Here is a 22,278-nt window from a genome sequence, read left to right as displayed (position 1 = left end):
CCTCAATGAAAAGGAGGTCTGAGAGTCAGGAGTTGTGAAAAATAGGCTTCCAGCCACAGTAAATGGCTGGGGTCCATGGTGAAAAGTCAAGCTACTCTTGCCCCTGAGCCCCATTCTGGGACCCTGCCCTCTTCCCTACCTGTGACTCAAGTACAAACCTTGACCCAGCCTTGAATGTCCTGCCAGACTTGTTTCAAGCCACAGAACCTTCATTCCACCCACACCACCAGCTCTACACCACACCTCAAGAACTTTGTCCATGTTGTACCTTTGCCTGAGGCTCTCTGTCCTCTTCCACATCTTAGAACTCCTGTGGAATTTTGGCACTGGTTATCACCTCTTGGAGCAAGTCTTTCCTTCCTTTTTCCTTCGCTAACTCGCAAATGCTCTATCTTGCTGTGGTGTGTGTGTGTGTGTGTGTGTGTGTGTGTGTGTGTGTATGTGCACACGTGCCAGTCCTGGGGTTTGAATTTATGGCCTGGACACTATCCCTGAGCATTTTTACTCAAGGCAAGCATTCTACTACTTGAATCAGAACTGTACTTCTGGCTTTTGGGTGTTTAATTGGAGAAAAGTGTCTCATATAGACTTCCCTGCTTGTAATTATGATCCTCAGAACTCAGCTTTCTGAGTAGCTGAGATTACTGGGGTGAGTCTCAAGCACCTGCCCTCTAACTCTTACCCATAACCTCGGCCCTCCTGAGTCCCAGAAGAATATGTTTCACCAGCCTCCCTTTTTTTTGCCAGTGTTGGGGCTTGATCTCAGGGTCTGAGCATGTTCCTTTGCTTCTTTTGCTCAAGGCTAGGCACAGTGCCACTTTTGTTTTTTTCTGTTTCTGTGGTACTGAGGAATCTAACCCAGGGATTCTTGCATACTAGGTAACCACTCGACCGCTAAGCCACATTCAAAGCCCAAGGCTGACTTGTAACAGGAGTTATGAGGGTAGGATTTATTGGCTTACCCTTTTGGCATAGAAATGGCTGACTATTTCATAACTTTGCTGAGATTTGGGACCAGTCTATGACTCAGCAATGAGGAATGATGAATGAGTGAGAGCCACTAGGCCCCTGAGGCTTAGGCTCACATCATAGAGAGGAATAGAGAATATGGATCCATCACCTTCGACCACTCCTGGAGGCAGTGGCTGGCTGCTAGTTGTCCCAATGGGACACCTCAGGTAGAACATAATGCATCCGTTGCACACTCCAGCCCAGGCAAAGCCTTCGGGGCTTCAGTTATTAAATGGCAGGCAGTACTCTCTGAAGGCTTGTCCCAGCTGGCCCAGGTTGGGGCGGCTGGGCATGGGCAACCTGCTGAATGCCCATCATCCATACATCATCCATCCATACACAGAGACATGCAGTTACTGCTCCCTTTTTTTTGGGGGGGTGCAAGTGTGGGGTTTAACTATGAGCCTAGGACTTGTCCCTTAGCTCCTTTTGCTCAGGGGAAGCACTCTCCAACTTGAGCTACAGCACCACTCATGGTGTTTTTTTTGTTTTTTGTTTTTTTCCTGTGATCTCTTAGAAATAAGAATGTTGCTGACTTTCCTGCCCTGGCTGAATTCAAATGGGCATTCTCTACATCTCAGCCTCCTGAGGAGCTAGAATTACAGGCAGGAGCTGCTGACACCTGAGCTTCTTTTCTTCTTGTTGTTCTTTTTTTAATCATGACAATCTGAAATCTTCAAGGTGAAATTCCAGTGGTTTGCATTCGAAGTAAACTATCCAGTCATGGAGTTCGAATGCTAGGACAGCTACCCACAAATGGAGGGAGACCCTGACAAACTCGTTCCTATTTTTGTGAATGCCAATGGAATGTTATAAAAGTAATAATTAACTTTGCAGTTAACTCATGATTCTATTTTAGAATGCCACACAAATATTATTGGATTTATGTCTTCCATTCAAACACCATGGTATGATTCCCCTAATGGAAGGATATTGCCTAATTTTTAATTAATGCTTGTATAAGTATTCTACCATGATACTTCATTAAATAGCGGAAGAATGTAATAACTAATTATTGGTAATAATATACATAATTGAATATCCTCACATTCCCTCTCTTTCTGTATATAATATATATATATATATATATATATATATATATATATATACATGCACATACACATATCTATCAATACTGGGCACTACTGTGGCTTGATCAAAGGTCTGCAGAATTTCCTCGCAGCTCAGTTTGCTGGAGGCTGGTGTGCTATTACTGAGATTTCATTTATGGATTGGGCATTCTAGGCTGTGAGTTAAAATCCCTGCAAGGTCAAAAATCTATTCTTGAAGTAGGAAGCCAATTTTGACACATTTTTTTCCTTTTCTGTGACATTCCTGGGTCTCAGTACGATATATAGTCCATATGCAAATACAATCTAGGTGATATGATGTAATAACTGAGGTGTTATATGTATAATAATACTAAATAAGTAAGGGTAATGAACGTTATATTCAGTAAACCCATGTATGCAAATAGATCTCATATATAAATATTATTTTTTCCAGTGCTGAGGCTTTAATTCACACCCTGGGAACTCGTCTGAATTTCTTGCCTTTAAGGATGGTGAGCTTCCCCTTCACCCACAATGTCACAGAGTTACCCAGACCCTGAGTTCAAATCCCAAGCTTTTCAGAAAAATGATGCAAATTCCAAGACAGGGTTTTATTTATTTTTTTTTATTTTAATTTTTTTTTGGCCAAGCACAGGGCTTGAACTTAGGTCTTGGCACCTCTGCCACAGCCTACCCTGGGATCCTAGGACCCGAGTTCAAATCTCAGGGCTGGCAAAAAATATAATGAAAAGGATAAAACTGAAGAGTTCAAGAAGGTGGTTTTCCTTTTTTTCCCCTTTGTATTGTGACCACCCTGGGTCTAAATGACAAGGCCCAGAAAGTGCACATGACCTTGCATTGTTGATATTTGGTGGGCTATTAGGGAAGCCATAGCCGAAAGAGGCAACTTAGGCCTGGAGGTCGAATCCCGGGACTGAAACTAATGAATGGTGGGAGGGTCTAAGAAACGCATTCTGATGATACATCCGTAGAAATGTAATGTTATAAAAGTAACATTAACTTATTAGTGTATGATTTTCATATTATAAAATTATACATAATTATACATTGTTGACTAATACTTTGTTATTTATTCAGTCATGATACTTAAAAAAGGAAGGAATAATTTACTTGCTAATAATTGATAGTAATATTGTATATGCAATTTCATAAAATACAGATATCTCTCTTGTTTTATACATATACATCTATCTATCTATCTTTCATCTATCTATCTACACATTTATCTGTTTATACACTTGTCACTCCTGGAGCTCAGTGGTAGAGTGCTCCCCCAGTATGTACAAAACCCTGGGTTTGATTCCTCACTACCACATGCACAGAAAAATCTAGAAGTTTAGCAGTTGCTCATGCAACTGAGCACTAGCTTTGAACATAAAAGCTTATGTCTAGACTCATACTCAAGACCCAAGAGTAGCACCAAAAACTAAATAAATAACGTTTTGAATGCAACAATATAAGGATAAGACTGCAAGTACCTCATCACCGAACAAGCTGGGAATCTGATGCTGACAGCTACCATCTAACCTGACATAGCCAGAGGTAAACCGCTGCAACCCAGCTCCCTGAAACCAGATGCTGCTGGCTCACTCACCCCTGTCATTCAAGATACTTGGGGGCTGAGGTCTTACACTGGTGGGTTTAAGACCCAGCCTTGGCAGAAAGTCCGCAAAACTCTGAGCTGTAGCTCAAAGTGGTAGAGCTTTAGCCTTGAGCTTAAGATCTTAGGACAGTAAGCCCAACCTTTCAGTGCAATCCCCGTGGCTAACTCCCCCCCCCCAAAAAAAACATTCCTCTAAACAATTAGATGTGAACTTTGTGCAGTTTGTGACATGTTTCTGAAAGAATGGTGATACTGATGAAAACACCCTAATTCTAATGACAGCCTGTGGGATACAGCTATCTGATGAGTCCTTCATGAAGTGATGTGTGCTGAGTCCTTCACGAGGTCCATTCTTTCATCTTGTCCTTGTATGATCTCCACAACTAAGATGATTGTTCAGATGAGAAATTTGAGGCTTAGATATGTCCCCATGTCAGGGCTAAAATTATGTATGTACTGAACTCTAATGAGTTGTCTCCTGCAGATAATTGTTTTGGTTTATTTTTCTAGGTCATAAATGTTGAACTCAGGGCCTAGGCACTGACCCTTCACTGTTAGGCTTATGGCTAGTGACCTATCACATGTAGCCAAGGACCCTAGGCATCTGTAGCTGAGGTGTTTCATCCTGCCTACTCAGCAAGCTGCGATCTGACCATCTTCGTTCAGAACTATCCCAGACACAAAAGGTCCCATGAGACTATTATCTCCTACTCACCACTTAGCAACTTGATGTGGAAGTAGGGCACCGCTGACTTGCCCCTGCCATCCTAGCTATTCAGGAGCCTGAGAGCTGAGGATCATGGTCCAAAGCCAGCCTGGGCAGGAAATTACTTGAGATGGTTATCTCCAATGAACCACCAGGGCACTGTAGCTCAACTGGTAGAGCTTGCACTGAAGAGCTCAGAGACAGCACCCAGGCTCAGACTTCAACTCCTCCAACTTACAAGAAAAGAAAGCAAGAAACCTGAAGTAGAATGCTGGGAATGTGTTGTAGGAAAAGAGTGCTTTGCATAAATGAAACCCTGGGTTTGAATCCTCAGTATCACATCACTAGGAAAAAAGCCTGAAGTGGCTCTCTGGCTCAAGTGGTAGAGTGCTTTCCTTGTACAGGAGAAACTCAGGTACAGTGCTCAGGTCCTCAGTTGAAGCTCCAGGACTGGTGTATGAGCGCACGCGCATGTGCGAGAACACACACACACACACACACACACACACACACACAGACCAGAAGTGAACTGTGACACCAAATGGTAAAGCAAAGAGCTTCTGCTCTGAGTTCATGGTCAGCACCCTGGCCCTGTTTCAATTGCAAAACCTAGCTACCCAGGTCCCAACTATGAGAGCTCAAAGGTTTCAAAACCTGATGAGCTTCACCAGCCCCAGATAACAGAAAGCACTGTAATATTACACAGATGCTTAGATTTAGCAAGCATATGTTTCCTCCTGGAAATCTAGGAAGGTACCGTTGCCAATAATGAATCATTTCATTAGGTTCAGCCCCCAATTGTCTGCCAGAAGGACTCTTGAATTGATTGTAGCAGTTTGTTAGACATACTCTAACAAAGACTGGATAAGTACAGGGAACTTGGCCTGCCCCGAGAGTCGGCACAAATGAAGGCTTCTTGTCATAAAAGAACAGTGGAGAGAGAAAGAGCTTGGGGTACAAAGTGGCCTATTTCTCCTGGACTTCAAAGCCTACCAACCCTCATCCTCACTAATTGCCCTGGATGAATTGTTTGATACACAGCTGTACAGCAGTGAAGCATTTTCTGTGGCTGTTCTAACAATGAGGCAGATTTCCTCTGGCAGCCTGCGGTGTGGAGAAAACTCAAGCTACACTGGGAACAGTGAGAGGAGCCCCGGAACATGCACCGTCTTGAAAGCATACTCTATGTAATGAAATAATTGTATTCAAAGCAAATTTCCTAGCTGGGTGCATTTCAACATAGCAACTCTAGATGTACACCGATAGAAATACATACATACATACACAGACACATGGAGTTACTGGTTCTTTTTTGTGTGGCAGGTCCTGAGTCTTGAACTGTGAGCCTAAACATTTTACCTGAGCTCTTTATGCTCAAGTAAGCATTTTATTGTGTCTTAAACCATGATTACCCTAGGCTGGGGTGCAGCATTTACACCCACAGATGATGCAGGGATCCTAGGACCCGAGTTCAATTCCCAGCACTGGCAAAAAAAAATCAAAACAACACAAATAGAGGAGGGAATAAAACAAGAAGTTTTACACAACCGTTTTGCCTTTGTTTCCTTTGTACTTGACTATCCTGGGTCTCAATTACTCCACTTGAAAACTGAATGTGACCTTGCATGGCTGAAAACTGGACGGCTGTCAGTGAAGCCTGAGCCCAACCCACACATCTAGGCCCTGAGTTGCATCCTGGGACTGATAGCTACACACTGCTGAAGATCCGAGGAAACTGGTTCCTTTGTATAGGAACACTAATAGAATGTTTGAAATGTAATAATTGAATTACTAATTAGCTAGTCATTCTAGTATAAGATTGTATGCAATAAATTCAAGTCACTAATTAATTTAATACTTTATTTTTTATTATATGTTTTTTGGGTGTATGGTCGTGGGGCCTGAACTCTGGGCATGAGAGCTGTCCCTCAGCTCTTCAGCTCAAGGCTAGCACTCTGCCCCTTGAGCCATAGCGCCACTTCCGGCTTTTTTCTTCTTGCTTATGTGGTGCTGAGGAATCGAACCCAGGGCCTCATGCATGCAAGCGCTCTACCACTGAGCCACCTCCCCAGCCCTAATTTAATACTTTATTAAGTCTTCTACTGTGATTAATGGAGGTATAATTTTAGACCAAATAATTGGTAGTAATAGAATATATAAAAATAAGATATAGACATCACTTTATATAGAGTTATATACTAGAATCTACATAAATGTCTATCTGTCTCTGTATACATTTATAGCTGCATATACATATGTAAATACACACACACACTGTATCTCCACATCTATGTGTTTATGTATTGGCCCCTCCTACGGCTTGACCTCAGGTGTTCAAATTTGCCCAACAACTCCACTTGCAACAGACTGGTGTGCTAACATTGACCCATTTATGAAGTGGGCCTTCTAGCCCCGGAGTTCAAATCACAGAACTGCCAAAAACTTAATCCTGGTGGAAGAAGCCAATTGTCTCACTTGTTTTGCTGATCGATGAAATTCCTGGTTCTCAGGAATGATGTATAATACACTGGAAAATCTATGTCCTATGTAATAGGATGTAAAAAATGTTATATGTAATCATTCTCACTAAAATACATAATAAATAAATAAAAACAAAATGAATAACTACACTAACTGAAATATGCAGTAAACATGTGTATGTAAATATAAATCATGCATTTAAAATGTATAAGAGTGCTAGGACTTGAGTTCATGCCCTGGGAACAGGCTTGACTTTCTTGTCTTCCAGCACAGCAAGCTTCCCCTTCCGCAACAGTGCTGAGATTTACCCAGGTCTGGCAGAAAAAAGTGATATGAATTCCAAGCCATGGAGCCTCAAAAATTTTTAAATACTTTTAATGTATGTATGTATGTATTCTTATTTTGTCAAACACAAGCTTGAACTCAGATAGTGGCAACTCTGCGTCAGCTTTGATCACTCTAAGCTGGGGTGCAGACACTGGACTCACAGCTGAACTTGGGTTCCTGGGCCCCAAAGACTGACAGGAAAAAATAAAATAACTTGACACAGGTAAAAAAAAAAAAAACAGCGACTTGAAGATGGCTACAGGTTTCCATTTGTTTTCTTTGCAAGGTGACCTTCCTGGGTCTGAATGATACGGCTGAAAAGTGTTGCTAACCTGGCATTGTTGAAGGCTGGTGGGCTAGCAGGGAAGACATAGGCCAACATGGCAACATAGGCCCTGGGTTGGAAGCCTAGTCCTGACCCTTACCAATGACAGGAGATCCTAAGAGTCTTGTTCCTATTCATAGGAATACCAATATGAATGTCAAGGTTGAATTAGTTGTTCCTGAATGACACTACTATAAAATTAGAATGATTTTAGGAGGTGGATAGATTTTAATGAATATTTTTGACATATTAAAAGAATACTATTAATTACATGTACATAATAATTCCGGGACTGTGGTTGATTTAATTAATAATTCAATAAGGATGAAAACAATATTAATTACAGGGAGGCATAATAAATACCCAAGAATTGGTAGGAATGTAGCATATATAAATGAATATTGTATAGACAACTCTGGCACTCTATAAAGATTTATATTTATTTGTGTACTTCCATCTGCATGTGAATTTGTTCTTATTTTGTCAACCCCTGGGGCACGTCTCGGGTGCTGGGAACTGCTTGTCAGCTCAATATGCACCAGCCTGGCATGCTGACCACTCACCTATTCATGAATTTGAATTCATGAATTGAATTTCTAATAATTGGTAGTGACACCTGATGCATAATTTAATTATATATAGACATCTGTCTCATTCTATAAAATATGTAAATATATGTATGTATATAAGTAAATATATGATAAACAATAACAGGATATTGATTAATTATTAATTAATGCTTTATTAATTGTTCAACTGGGACACATCATTAAATGGAGACATAATTTAATATCTAATAATTTGCAGTAATATCTTTGATTTAATAATATAGAGTTATCTCTCTTTTTGTGTATATAATATTTATATACAGCAATCTCTATCTATTTATACCTAGTTAAGCCCTGAGGCTCGGTGGTTGAGTGCTCTCCTAGTAAGCACCAAGCCCTGGTCTCGATTCCTCAGTGCCACATAAACAGAAAACCCTGAAGTTCTGTTGTCTTTCAATCAATTGAGTGCTAGCCTGGAGCACAAACACTTAGGGATAGTACCTAAGCCCTTACTCAAGGCCCAGGACTGCCGCCAAAAAAAAGGTAGAATGTTCTAACCACAACTATAGAAGGGCAAGACTTCAAATACATGACAGAGCAAGCTAGGAGTCTGGTGCTGACAGCAGTCACCTAACCTGACTTAGCCAGATGTAAACTAATGCAACCCAGGTCCACGGAACCAGACGCTGCTGGTTTACCCCCATCTTCCTGGCTGCTTGGGGACTTTGAAACCCAGCCCTGGCAGGAAGTCTGTGAGACTCTTGGTAGAAGTGGTAGAGCTCTAGCCTTGAGCAAATGTTATTAGAACAGTATCCTCCTGCATTGAGTTCAAGCCCAATGGGTAACCCCCACCCCCCAAAACCACCCACTTAACCATTAGATGTTTTTATGGGGTTTTTTTGTTTTTTGTTTTTTGTTTTGGTCTGATCGTGGGCCTGAACTCTGGGCCTGGGCGCTGTCCCTCAGCTCTTCAGCTCAAGGCTAGTGCTCTACCATTTGAGCCACAGCGCCACTTCCGGCTTTTTTCCTTTTTGATTATGTGGTGCTGGAGAATCGAACCCAGGGCTTCATGCTTGCAAGGCAAGCGCTCTACCACTGAGTCACTTCTCAGCCCCATAGACGTGAACTTGTGTGATATGTGAAACATTCCTCAAACAATGGTGATACTGATGAAAGCACCCTAATTCTAATGACAACTTGTGGAATAGAGCTATAAGCTGAGTCCTTCATAGGGTGCTCTGTGCTAAGTCCTGCACAGGGTGTTATGTGCTGAGTCCTTCACAGGGTCCAGTGTGCTGAGTCTTCACATGATGCTGTGTGCTGAGTCTTTCAAAGAGTGCCATGTGCTGTGTCCTTCACAGGGTTCATTCTTTCATCTGGTGCTTGTAAGAGCTCCACAACAGAGATGATTATGCAGACAAGAAGATTGAGGCTCAGATATGTCCTCATGGCAGGGACAAAATTATGTATTACTGAAGAGTGGGTGAGTTGTCTCCTGCAGACAATTGTTTGTTTTGTTTTTTTCTCAGACATGAACCTTGAACTCGTGTCCTAGGCACTGACCCTTACCTCTTGAGCTTTTGGCTAGCACTCCAACAAGTGGAGCCAAAGACCCCCTTGCAGCAAAGTAACATGGCCTAGGGGTTTATAGCTGAGGTCTGTCATCCTGCCTTCTCAGGAAGCTGAGATCGGAGGATCTGGGTTCCAAACAACGGCAGACACTAAAGGTCCCATGAGATTATTATCTCCAATTCACCACTAAGTATCCTTAAGTGGAAGCTGGGTGTTTGTGGCTCACGCCTGTCATCCTAACTACTCAGGAGGATGAGATCTGAAGGGAATGGTTCGAAGCTAGCCTGGGCAGGAAAGTCCTTGAGACATTTAGCTCCAATGAATCATGAGAAAACCTGAAGTAGCACTGTGGCTAAAATGGTAGGGCACAAGACTTGAGCTAAAGAACTCAGGGACAGCACCCAGACCCAGACTTCAACTCTTATAACCGACAACAACAACAAAAAGACAGAAACCAACTAACAAACCTGAAGTAAAGGGGTGGGAATGTGCCTTAGGGGTAGACTGCTTTGTATATATGAAACCCTGGGCTTGATTACTCAGTACAACATTACCAGAAAAAAGCCTGAATTGGCTCTGTGGCTCAAGTGGGAGAGGGCTATATTTTTACAAGAGAAACTAGGTACAGTACTCAGGTCCTGAGTTCAAGCTCCAGGACTAGTGTATGCACACACACACACACACACACACACACAGAGAGAGAGAGAGAGAGAGAGAGAGAGAGAGAGAGAGAGAGAGAGAAAGCAGAAGTGAAGCTGTGACACAAAATGTTCAAGCAATAGAGTTCTGCTCTGAGCTCATGGCCAGCATCCAGGCCCTGGGTTCACAATCAATACCTAGCCACCCAGGTTCCAACTAGGAGAGGTCAAAGGTTTCAAAATCTCATGAGCTTCACCAGCCCCATATGACAGGAAGTATTGTGATATCCAACATGTGTTTGGATTTCCCAAGGTTGAAGAAACCTAGGAGGGGCTTCATAGGCCCATCATCATTAGGTTCAGCACCCTAGTTATCTGCCAGAAGGACTCCTAAATTACATTTAGCCATGTATATCAACACCAGAACATAGTCTCACAAAGGCAGAATAAGAGCAGGGAACTTGGCCTCCCACTGGAGGTGGCACAAATGAAGGCTTCCTGTCAAAAGAGACCACTGGGGAGAGAGATAGCTTGGGATACAAAGAGGCTTTTTTCTCCTGGCCTTCAGAGCTTGCCCACACTCATCCTGACCAATTGGCCCAGATGGAGTTGTTTGTTACACAGCTGTGTAGGAGTTAGGCCTTTTGTCTGCCTGTCCAGACAATGAGCGAGACTTCTTCCAGCAGGCTTAGGGTACAGAGAAACTCTCAGGCTACACTGGGCCCACTTAGGGGAGCCCCAGAACATGCAATATCATGAAAGCCATCTCTGAGCTATGAAATCATTGTATTGAGAACAAATTTCCTAGCTTGGTACCATTCATAATAGCTACTCTGGAGCTTCAACTATAGGAATACATCCATACATACACAAAGACACGGAGGTAAAGGCTCTTTTGGAGGAGGGGGAGGTCCTGGGGTTGAACTATGAGCCTAGGGATTGTCCCTGAGATCCTTTTTCTCAAGGGTAGTGCTTTACCCCTGAATCACAGTCCCACTTCTGGGTTTTTCTGTTATCTTTTAGAAAAAGCATGTCAAGGACTCTCCTAACTGGGATGGATTCCTCCTGAGGAGCTGGGATTATAGTCAGCAGACACTGGCACCTGCCTTTCTTTTCTTCTTCATTTTTTAATATGGACAATCTAACTTCTTCACAGGGTCATTCCAAAAGTTTGAATTTATAAGTAAACTACCCAATGTTCTGGATAGCTGCTTTCTCTGAGAAGGATTTTCTCTCCTCATGTATCACTCTGGTCACAGGTTAGAAGCCAAAAGTGAGAAATGAGTGTCATAGGATTTAGGAGCTAAGGTCCACAGTTCATGCCAGCTCTGTCACTTACCTTTGAGCTGCTGTGAATTCACTGTCTCAGGATGAGAGGACTGAGAGCTGGAGTGATCCTTATACTGTCTGCATTGCTCCTTTTGCCTATAAAATGATCTAATAGGTATGAGTGTTATGTGTCTCCAACCTAGAACACACTAGAAGCATCCTCTTTTTCTCAAGGCTAGTGCTCTGCCACTTCAGCCACTCCACAGCTCCTGAAACATTCTGAGTATGTGGCACTGAGGATTCAAACCCTGGCATTCATGTATGCTGAGCAAGCTCTCTAACACTAAGCCACATTCCCAGCCCCACCCTTACAATTTTATCCTGCAACTTGCCTATCCTCAAGAAATGGCTTCTGAGTATAAATCAGATGAAGAAATCCCTATAAGAAGTTGTTGAAAGACTCTCTCTCTCTCTCTGTTCTTTTCTTGCTCTCTCTGCTCTTTTCTAGCTCTTTTCTCTCTTTCCTCTCTCTTCCTAGCTGTCTCTCTTTTGCCAGCTGCGTGGAGTGCCAACCTTGCCTGGTCCCAGCAGGTCTACTGAATAAACCTACCCCTTACCTGAATACCACGTGCGTGCTGCTGTTCTTATTCAGCTACCTCTTTTTAAAAACCTAACATAAATGGTGCCGTGACTCGGATAAAGGGCTTAAAGTCAGGATAGCTGGGATTTCTCTCTGTTTTTTTCCCTCTTTTTTCTTTTTTTTGTTCTTCCCATTTTGACTGGCAACTGGGATACCTGGAAGAAAGTCACATCTATAAGGCCTTAGCCCAGGCCCAGACACACTCTCTCTCTCTCTCTCCTCTCTCTGTTCTTTTCATGGTCTCTCTGCTCTCTCTGCTCCTTTCTAGCTCTTTTCTCTCTCTTTCCTCTCTCTCTTTCCTCTCTCTTTCCCAGCTCTCTCTCTTTTGCCAGCCACGTGGAGTGCCAACCTTGCCTGGTCCCAGCAGGTCTACTGAATCAACCTACCCCTTACCTGAAAAAAAAAGAAGTTGTTGAAAGATAAATAAGACAAAGCTCAAACTGGGGACAGAATCTAAACATGTGATGAATGTGACAAATGTCTCCATTTAATTATGTATCATGTTTCAACACTTAATAAAGTATTAATGAAAAATGAGTCAATGACTTAATTTATTGTGTATAATTTTTTTTTGGGTCCGGTCGTGGGGCCTGAACTCTGGGTCTGCGTGCTGTCCCTCAGCTCTTCAACTCAAGGCTAACTCTCCACCACTTGAACCACAGCCCCACTTCTGGCTTTTTTCTTTTTGCTTATGTGGTGCTGAGGAATCAAACCCAGGGCCTCATGCATGCAAAGCAAGCGCTCCACCACTGAGCCACTTTCCCAGGCCTTATTGTGTATAATTTTATAATAGATGTACAAACATAATAAATATTATATGTATAATAATACTAAATACAATAAACTATAAAATGAATAAAATGAATACAAAATCAATAATAATGATCAATGTATAATAAACATGCATATGTACATATATGTCATATATTACACATGTATAGAAATATTTTTTACATTGCAGGGAATTAATTCAGGCCCTGGGTACTCTAGATTGAATTTCTTTTCCTCAAGGACAGTGAGCTTCCCCTTCATCATTGGTGTAAAAGAGTTACCAGGACAGTGAGCTGAAATACCATCAATGTCAGAAATACTGGTCCCACTTCCAAGACAGTGACTTAATATTTTTAATGGCAGCAGTTATGTTTATTCAGTTCGATGCTGAACATTTTTTAAAAAAGCAATGTAGAATTTTGTACAGCTATTCAGATATCCTTCCCTCAGAACCAAAGTGCATCTTTCAGCACTATTATTTTTGTACGTTTTTTATTGTAAAAATGTTGTACAGAGGGGTTACAGTTACATGCACAATGTAATGAGTACATTTCCTATTGAGCATTGTGTCTTCTTCCTTTGTTCTCTCCCTACCTGTTGGATCTTTTTTCTCTCCCGTGGAAGATGGACAGGGTCTGAGAAAAGGTAATGTGTGGCTTGCCTGTTCCCCAGCCTCCCCTAAGCCCAGAGACAGTCAGATGCAGCAGGGAATCAAGTCAAGCAAGAACTCATTTATTATCATGCAGCAAGCGATTTTAAAGCAAAAAACTGAGTAGCCTGGAAGGGGAGGAAAAGGAACCAACCAATCATTGTAGAGGTCACCCTATCATGCACCTAAGCTTTCTATACTTTCCCTTCTGTCTGCGAGCTTTTCAAGCACTGACATCACTTCGCCTGGTTGTGTTACCCAATCAGATTTTAACATAAACAACTTGGGCTCTGCCCTCTCAGCGCCACCTGTGCTGTCCATGTGCCCTACAGATTCCTTTTTGTTTTAATGGCAGATCCATCTCTTTGCTGAGGTTCGGGTCAGGGCAACTCTTATGAGGTTTGTCCAATTGCCACCTCCTCTTTCCGTGGTTCACCTAAGGTATGGGGTAATCTTCAGCACTGAGCTTATCTTAATGGATGCAGAGAGCCATGAGTTGGATCTCTTGGTCTCTATCCTTTTTGATATAACCGCAGCTCCCACAAACTGCCCACCTCCCAGTTAGTTATCTGTTTTCCCTCCTCAGTAAAAGTTAATAAATGTCAGCCCCATCATAGTTAGAAATGTCTGAAGCAGTTCAATTATTTCTGGGACATATATAAAAGTCAATATCTCATATGGTTGCCCTCTTTAAAGCATGGGAGTTGCCTGGGTATTGGGGGTACCACACATGAGGCATAGTGCATCCTTGTGGGCCCCCACACTCAGGTTGTCCTTGGTAAGGGAGGCCTAATCTCCAACATCCCATGATCCTCTAGGCAGGTCACAGGTATCAAAATGAAGGTAAGGCCACCAAGTCGAAGAGACAGGTTCTCTTATGGTACTATTGATGATTTCACCATTGCCAGCGCTGATCATTGCCCAGTCACCCATTGAGGTTGGTGTGGATTCCCTAGGGTCATTGCCAGGACTGGGAGCATCAGGAAAGCCAACAGCTAGAGTATCACCATCTGCAATTGTTAGAGTACACAAGAGCTTCTCAAGGGTTGGTTGCCCTTGGGGATGGCTAGTAGTTATCTTTTTAGCTTTCCCTCTTTTAAACACAAGCCTCGACCACCATAGCCATTTTCTTTCCTTGTTGGTTAGTTTATCATTGGCATCCTCTTGTATAGAGGAAATGGCTAAAAATTTAAGGTTCCTGGCCGGGATCCAAATGGGGGCTGTCTTCCCTATAGGAAAAACATATCTGAATCCCTTGCACATGGTAACTAGGGGGTCCGGTCCTCTCCATTGTTGTGCCAGGGATTCCTTCCACCTGACTTTCACTTGGGGCTTAGGGTTTAATTGTCCCCAGTGCTTCTGAAATCTGGATTCAGTTGCCCCTTTTAAAAAATTTTAAATGTTAATGGTAAACAAAGCTCTCCCTTTTTGTTTTAATAACTGCTCTTTAAGACATTGGTGATTTCTTTCTATAATTGCTTGGCCTTGGGGAGTATAGTGAATTCCTGCCCCAGGTGCAGGAAGGGGTACCATTGGAAAAATGATTGTTGATCCAAGTTTGATTTAGATGGGAAGCCTTTAAACTAGGGGGGTATCCTCCAACTCCGTTCACTGAAGGAGGAAACCCCTCTGCTTTGAGGCCCCGGCAGCCTCATGGCAGGACGACCCAGGCCCATTGGACAGTCCCCTGGTGGAAGGATTCTTCCCTAAAATGAGTATTCTCATAGACTGAAAGAGGTTTCACTGCTTAATTGACATTGGGGTAGATCAAACCATACTCAGGGAGGATGAAGTGCCCTTGGACTGGAAGCTCACACCCAGGCCCCCTATATTGGGGTAAGGGGCAACGCACAGTCCAAAGACATGGTTGCCCTTATGAAATGGACTAGCCCAGATGGAGAACAGGGAAAGGTAAGCCCTTTAGTGTCAAAAAAATCTCACTGCCAATTTACTAGGGCAAGACATGCTAAGACTAATGGATGCCATGGTCACTACAGACCATCTAGCATCCTATGATGATATCCTGGATGGGGAAGAAGCACAAAGGCTTAAACAGGATCTAGAGGGAGTTAAGGAAAAGGATTGTTTTTTTGGGTCCGGTCGTGGGGCCTGAACTCTGGGCTCGGGAGCTGTTGTTCAACTCTTCAGCTTAAGGCTAGTTCTCTACCACTTGAACCACAGGACCACTTCCGGCTTTTTTCTTTTTGCTTATGTGGTGCTGAGGAATCGAACCCAGGGCCTCGGGCATGCAAGGCAAGTGCTCTACTACTGAGCCACCATCCCAGCCCTGCAAAATGATTTTTTTAACTTTCAAAATTACAAAGAAGAACATAAGGGACCCGCTCGGTTGCACCCCCAATCCTAAAGGCCACTGCCCCCCCAGTACCTCCCATTAGATGGAAACCGGGAAGCCCCATCTGGGTGGAGCAATGGCCATTGACCAAAACTAAACTTGTAGCCCTCCACCTTTGGTGAAGGAACACATAAACATTGGGAACATAGGTCCTTCTATGTATTCTTGGAACACACCCGTATTTGTAATTCAAAAAGCCAGGAGGGGGGCGGGGAGTGGATAGGAAGGGATGGGAAGGGGAAACAAAGGAGGAGACTACAATGCTTGATAAGAAATGTACTCATTATCTTGCCCACGAAATTGTACCTCTTCTGTACAGTATTTTCACAATAAAAAATTTTAAAAATTTAAAAAAGAAATATGCAAGCCAATAAAGATCTGAAGTTTTATTTCAAAAAAAAAAAGCCTCCGGTGCTTGGTATATACTCCAAGATCTACCCATGGTAAATGAAAGGATGGAGCTAGTAGGAATGCCCCTAAGAGGCATGCCCTGGACTCCTGCTATACCTTCAGAATATACTTTGGTTGTGATTGATATTAAATATTGTTTTTCTTTTTCTATTCCCCTGCACCCAGATTACTGCAAGAAGTTTGCTTTCTCCATCCCTTCTCTTAATTTTTCCCAGCCTGATCAGAGGTTTGAATGGATGGTGCTGCCACAGGGAATGGCCAATAACCCGGCCTTTTGCCAACAATACTTGGCCACACTTTTAGGACCTGTGCTGGTTTCAGATACCTCTCTTGCCTATGCCTACATGGATGACATAATTCTGGGGCACCAAGATCCAGGCTGCCTGGAGGTCCTTCTGGCCCAGGTTTTCACCATATTAATAGAGGGCGTTTTACCATAGCCCTCAATAAAATTCCAAAGGTACCTCCTTTTAAGGTGCTCGGATACTACCTTACCTTGACTCAGGCCAGCCCCCTTAAGCCTTTGCTGAATATTCCAGCCTCTCTAACCTTAACCCAACTTCATAGTCTTTTAGGGGAAATCAATTGGCTGTTGCCATAGGTTCCTGTCCCTAAAGATAGTCTTGTGCTCTTATTTGCCCTACTAAAAGACAGGATGCCCCAAGAACTTACTACAAGCACAGACAGCCATTGGGCAATATTTTTGCACTTCAAAAAAGCCCTGGATGAAATTTCCCTGAATAGGTATTCTATTTTTGAGCCCATTTCTCTCTGTTTGTTTGCATGTGTTAAATTGATTTCTGCATTTTAACTCAAAGGGGGAGAGCCATTAGAGTGGGTTCACACTCCCTTGGAAGGCACACCTGGGGTGTACTCTCAGGCAGACCAACTTGCCGATACTATCATCAAGGAAGGATCCAAGCCCAAAGGCATTATGGCCTGGACCCTCACTCCATTGTTTTTCCTTTTTGGATGGCAAACGTTAAGAGGCTCACTAGAGCCAATGCTCATCTTGCTCTCTCCCTAGAAGGGTTTCTAGGTCAAATTCACTGCCATTATGGGCCATCTAAATGGACTGTCATGTTATGGCGACTTCCCCTCAAAATGCCTTTTCTCTTTTCTCCTACACTTATTCCTGGAGCCCTCCATGTTTTTACTGACAGAGGTAAATCAGGCTCTGTGTATGCAGCCTTTTAGGAACAACAAAAGACCCCAAACCAAGAAAGAATTCAACCTTGTCAATGGTCAGTACAATATAAAGAAATACTGGCCATAATTATGGCCCTTCAGGACATTCAAAAACCTTTTAATTTGCCTTCTGATAGTCTATATATGCTCCCTCATATTCCCCAGGCACATATTAAGCTGAATGGAAACCCTATTTTCCTCCTTAAGGGCCTATTAGATGGAAGTGGAGCCCCTATTCATATTCAACATTTGAGAGGGCATTCAAAACTTCCTGAATTTTTATACATGTGCAATAATTGAGTGGACCAGTTAGCTACTGGCCCACAAGCTTTAACGTTACAAGAGGCCACCCACTTACCTGATTTAACCCACATTAATTGGAGAGGTCTTCAACATAGATTTCCTCAGATTCCTATAAAGGACCTCAAAAGAATAGTACATACCTGTAAAACATGCCAGGTCTTAGGGGTAAATTGCAGAGGCCTTAAACCTATTGTCCTCTGGCAAATGGATGTTACTCATTTCCTAGCCTTTGGTAAGTTTAAATATATCTTTGTCTCTATAGATACCTACTCAGGAGCATGCTGGACAACAGCACATACAGGAGAAAGAACTAAACATTCACAAGCACATTTTCTTCAATGCATTGCCACCTTTGGTCTACCAGCACAAGTTAAAACTGATAATGGACCTTTTATTGTTTGTAATGCAATGCCAGAGTTTTTTGAAATATGGCACATTAATCATACTACATTAATTCCCTATAATTCCCAAGGCCAAACAATTATAAAAAGAAATCATCAATGTCTTAAGAAACAATTATTTCAAAAGGGGAAATGGACCCCCATATACAGTTAACATTTCAAATTTTTCAAAAGGGGCAACTGAATCCAGATTTCAGAAGCACTGGGGACAACTAAACGCTAAGCCCCAAGTGAAAGTCAGGTGGAAGGACGATGGGCAGGGGATTTGGATGCATTTTTCCCATAGCAAGCGAGTCCCCATTTGGATCCTTGCCAGGAACCTTAAGTTTTTACCCATTTCCTGTATACAGGAGGATTCCGAAGGATAAACTAACCAACAAGAAAAGAAAATGGCTATTGTGGCCGAGGCTTGTGTTTACAGGAGGGAAAGCTAAAAAGAAAACTACTAACCATCCCCAAGGACAACCAGCCTTTGAGAAGCTCTTGTGTCCTCTAACAATTACAGATTGTGATATTACAGCTGATGGCTGTCCTGACGCTCCCAGTCCCAGCATTGGCTACAGAATCCACATCAACCCCAACAGGTGACCTGGAGAGTGATCAGCGGTGACAATGCAGAAATCATCAATACACTAGAAGAGAAGCTGTACCTTTGAAGGTCTGACTTTCATTTTGATCACCCTATGTCATTATGTATGGACCATTTAATATTTCTGTAGGAGCAACTTATTTTAATTTTACCTGCTCTAATTATTCTTTTAATACTTGCTTGTACCTTTTGTTATGCTTTCCTATAAAAATGTCTAAAATCTGCTCCAGAACATCCCACACCTATGGACTCTGAAGTGGCAAGGACTGCTATCTCAGCCCTGAATAATGTTAAAGGACTGCTAATGACATTGCTTGGCCTGGGAATGCTTTTGCTGATTGTTTTTCTATGCCATCCTTGCATTATACGTGCACTGCAAAACTCTTATGAATTTAGCCAGCCATTTACATAAGATCAAGCTCCAAGTGAGTGAATTTCCCCCAAGAGGAACCACAGCCAGAGATGGGTAAGCGGAGGGGGGGGGGGTGTCAGTTTGACCAACATAAGACAGGGACTTCAGTTTCGTTCTGAAGAAGTTCCCAAAGACAGGTAAGGCAGACAAGGTGATCCACCCAACCTAAGACAGGATACTTTGCTTCTTTAAACACAGACAGGGTGTTGAAAGCCAACAGTAAAGTTTAAAGGTCATCTTGACCCCTGTGCCTGCTTGAAGGCACATACAAGAACTGGCTTTTTTAAAAGACACCAGGTGCCTGGGATTGCTTTGCTATGTCTGCAGAGTTTGTTTTAAATTTTCCTTGTTTTCATGAGATACTAACTTTTATATATGCCCTAGAATTAATAGAACTGCTTGGGATATTTCTAACTGTGATGGGGCTGTTTATTAATGTGCTAGATGGGGATGTGAGGTAACTGGGAGCGGCTCTTAGATCTTGCACAAGGGCCCTCCCTATTCTTTTCTGGCAAATCTCGCCCCCCAGACTTGCCTCGAAACCCCTGTGTGGCCAATGCTATTCTTATCAATGGAATCCTGTTAAAATAATCTTTACAGAGGAGGGGAAAAGGATAACTAACTGGAAGGTGGATCTGCCATTAAAAAAAAGAGGGGGGGGGGAATCTGTGGGGCACACAGGCATCAAAGATGGCCCTGAGAGGAAGTAGAGTGTGCAGAGCCTGATATGTTCACGTTCAGTGTGTAAACATCTCCTGGAAGCTTAGGTGCATGATAAGGTGTGACCTTTACAGTGATTGGTTGGTTCCATTTCCTCCCCTCCCAGACAGTCTTTTGCTTTAAAAAGGGCTTACTCTGTGTTAATAATCAAGTTCTTGCTTGACTTGACTCCCCGCTGCCTCTGATTGTCTCTTGGGCAAGGGAGGCTGGGGAACTGGCAAACAGCCACACTTACCTTTCTTGGGCCCCATCTGTATTTCGTGGGATGGACGAAGACCCGACAGGCAAACTTCTTGCAGTCATCTGGATGCAGGGGGATAGAAAAAAACAATCTTTAATATCTATCACAACCAAGGTATATTCTGAATGTATAGTGGGAGTCCAGGGCATACCTCTTAGGGGTATTTCTACTAGCCCCATCCTTTCATTTACCTTACGTAGATCTTGGAGCATACACCAGGCCCCAGATGCTTTTTGGATAACAAATACAGGTGTGTTCCAAGGACTCACGGAAGGGCATATGTACCCAAGGTTTATCTGTTCCTCCACCAAAAGTTGGAGGGCTACAAGTTTAGGTTTGGTCAATAGCCACTGCTCCACCCAAATAGGGCTTCCTGGTTTCCACCTATGGGAGGTACTCGGGGGGCAATGGCCTTTAGGATTGGGGGTGCACCCGAGTGGGTCCCTTATGTTCTTTTTGTAATTATGAAACTTAAAAAAAATCATTTTCCTTAAATCCCGCTAGATCCTGTTTAAGCCTTTGTGCTTCTTCTCCATCCAGGATATCATCATAGGATGCTAGATGGTCTGTAGTTACCATGGAATCCATTTGTCTTAGCATGTCTTGCCCTAGTAAATTGGCAGTAAGGTTTTTAGCCACTAAATGGCAAATCTTTTCCTGCTCTCCATCTAGGCTAGTCCATTTCATAAGGGCGACTGTCTCTATGGACTGTGAGTTGCCCCCTACACCCAATAATTGGGACCCGCGTGCAAGCTTCCAGTCTAAGGGCACTTCTTCCTCCCTGAGTATGGTTCAATCTGTACTCATGTCAATTAGGCAGTGAAACCACTTTTCACCTATGAAAATACTCTTTTAGGGCAGATTCCTTCCACCAGGGGGATGGTCCAATGGGCCTGGGTAGTCTGCCATGAGGTTGCCTGGGCCTTATAGCAGAGGGGTTTCCTCCTTGAGTGAACAGGGCTGGAGGATGCCCCTCCCCTAGTTTAAAGGCTTCCCATCTAAATCAATTTTGGATTGACAATCCTTTTTCCAATGGTACCCCTTCCTGCACCTGGGGCAGAGTGTAGTAGGTGGTTTGGACCCCTCAGGCAGGTTAGCATGAGGGATTGTTGTGAAAAGTCTTGCTTAAATTGGCCCCCCTGTCTGCATTCAAAACATGTCCCTCTCCCTGATGGCCCTTGCCCCTGGGCTCCCAGAGCCTAGGTAAGAGCCTCAGTCATTGCAGATGTCTGAGCCTGTAAAGCTAAGGTAGTGATTGGGACTGGTACTGTTGCATTCTCACATCCTGCGAGGTCACCACCCATCTGCTCTCTCAATCCCACGCATGCCATTCTGTGGCCTGCATTCATCCCTTCCCAAACCAGTAGCTTTACAAATTGATCTGGGAGGTTCCCTGATAGCTACTTGCGGTGAACACTCTGTTGGAATCGGTCTATAAAATCAGGTAGAGGCTGACCCGGTTTTTGTCTCACTCCTGATATGGGGGACTCAGTGGGCCCTTCATCCAATTTGTACCACGCTGCAAGTTCTGCCTGCCTCACCTGGTCATGGTACAGGACAGATATTGTGGCCTGTTGGATGCCAGTGGAGTACCCTGTCCCTGTCCCTGTTAACATGGCTTAAGTAATAGGTATCCTGGGTTGAGCCTGCCAGTTATTCTCCACCCACACTCTGCATTCCTCCTTAAAGAAAGCACACCAAGCCGGGCGCTGGTGGCTCACGCCTGTAATACTAGCTACTCAGGAGGCTGAGATCTGAGGATCACGGTTCAAAGCCAGCCGGGGCAGGAGAGACCGTGAGACTCCTATCTCAAATAAACCACCCGAAAACCGGAAATGGCGCTGTAGCTCAAGTGGTAGAGCGCTCGCCTTGAGCTGAAGAGCTGAAGGACAGCGCCCAGGCCCAGAGTTCAAGCCCCATGACTGACAAAAAAAAAAAAAAGAATGCAGCTAGCCCCCAAATGGGAGTATTTTTATGTTTTCACTTGCTGCACTTTCCTCTCATTTTGCACCATACCTGTGATCGGGGTTGAGAAGCTCACCAATCA

At 43.3% G+C, this 22,278-nt stretch overlaps 1 pseudogene; it reads right to left on the bottom strand.

Annotated features, from left to right (window-relative positions):
- Positions 1-22,278, bottom strand: part of LOC105992983 — a 99,500-nt pseudogene that overhangs the window by 69,129 nt on the left and 8,093 nt on the right.

The sequence above is a fragment of the Dipodomys ordii genome, unplaced genomic scaffold, assembly GCF_000151885.1.
Source record: "Dipodomys ordii isolate 6190 unplaced genomic scaffold, Dord_2.0 Scaffold91, whole genome shotgun sequence".
Lineage (NCBI taxonomy): Eukaryota > Metazoa > Chordata > Mammalia > Rodentia > Heteromyidae > Dipodomys > Dipodomys ordii.
This window is presented reverse-complemented; position numbering and strand designations above follow the sequence as displayed.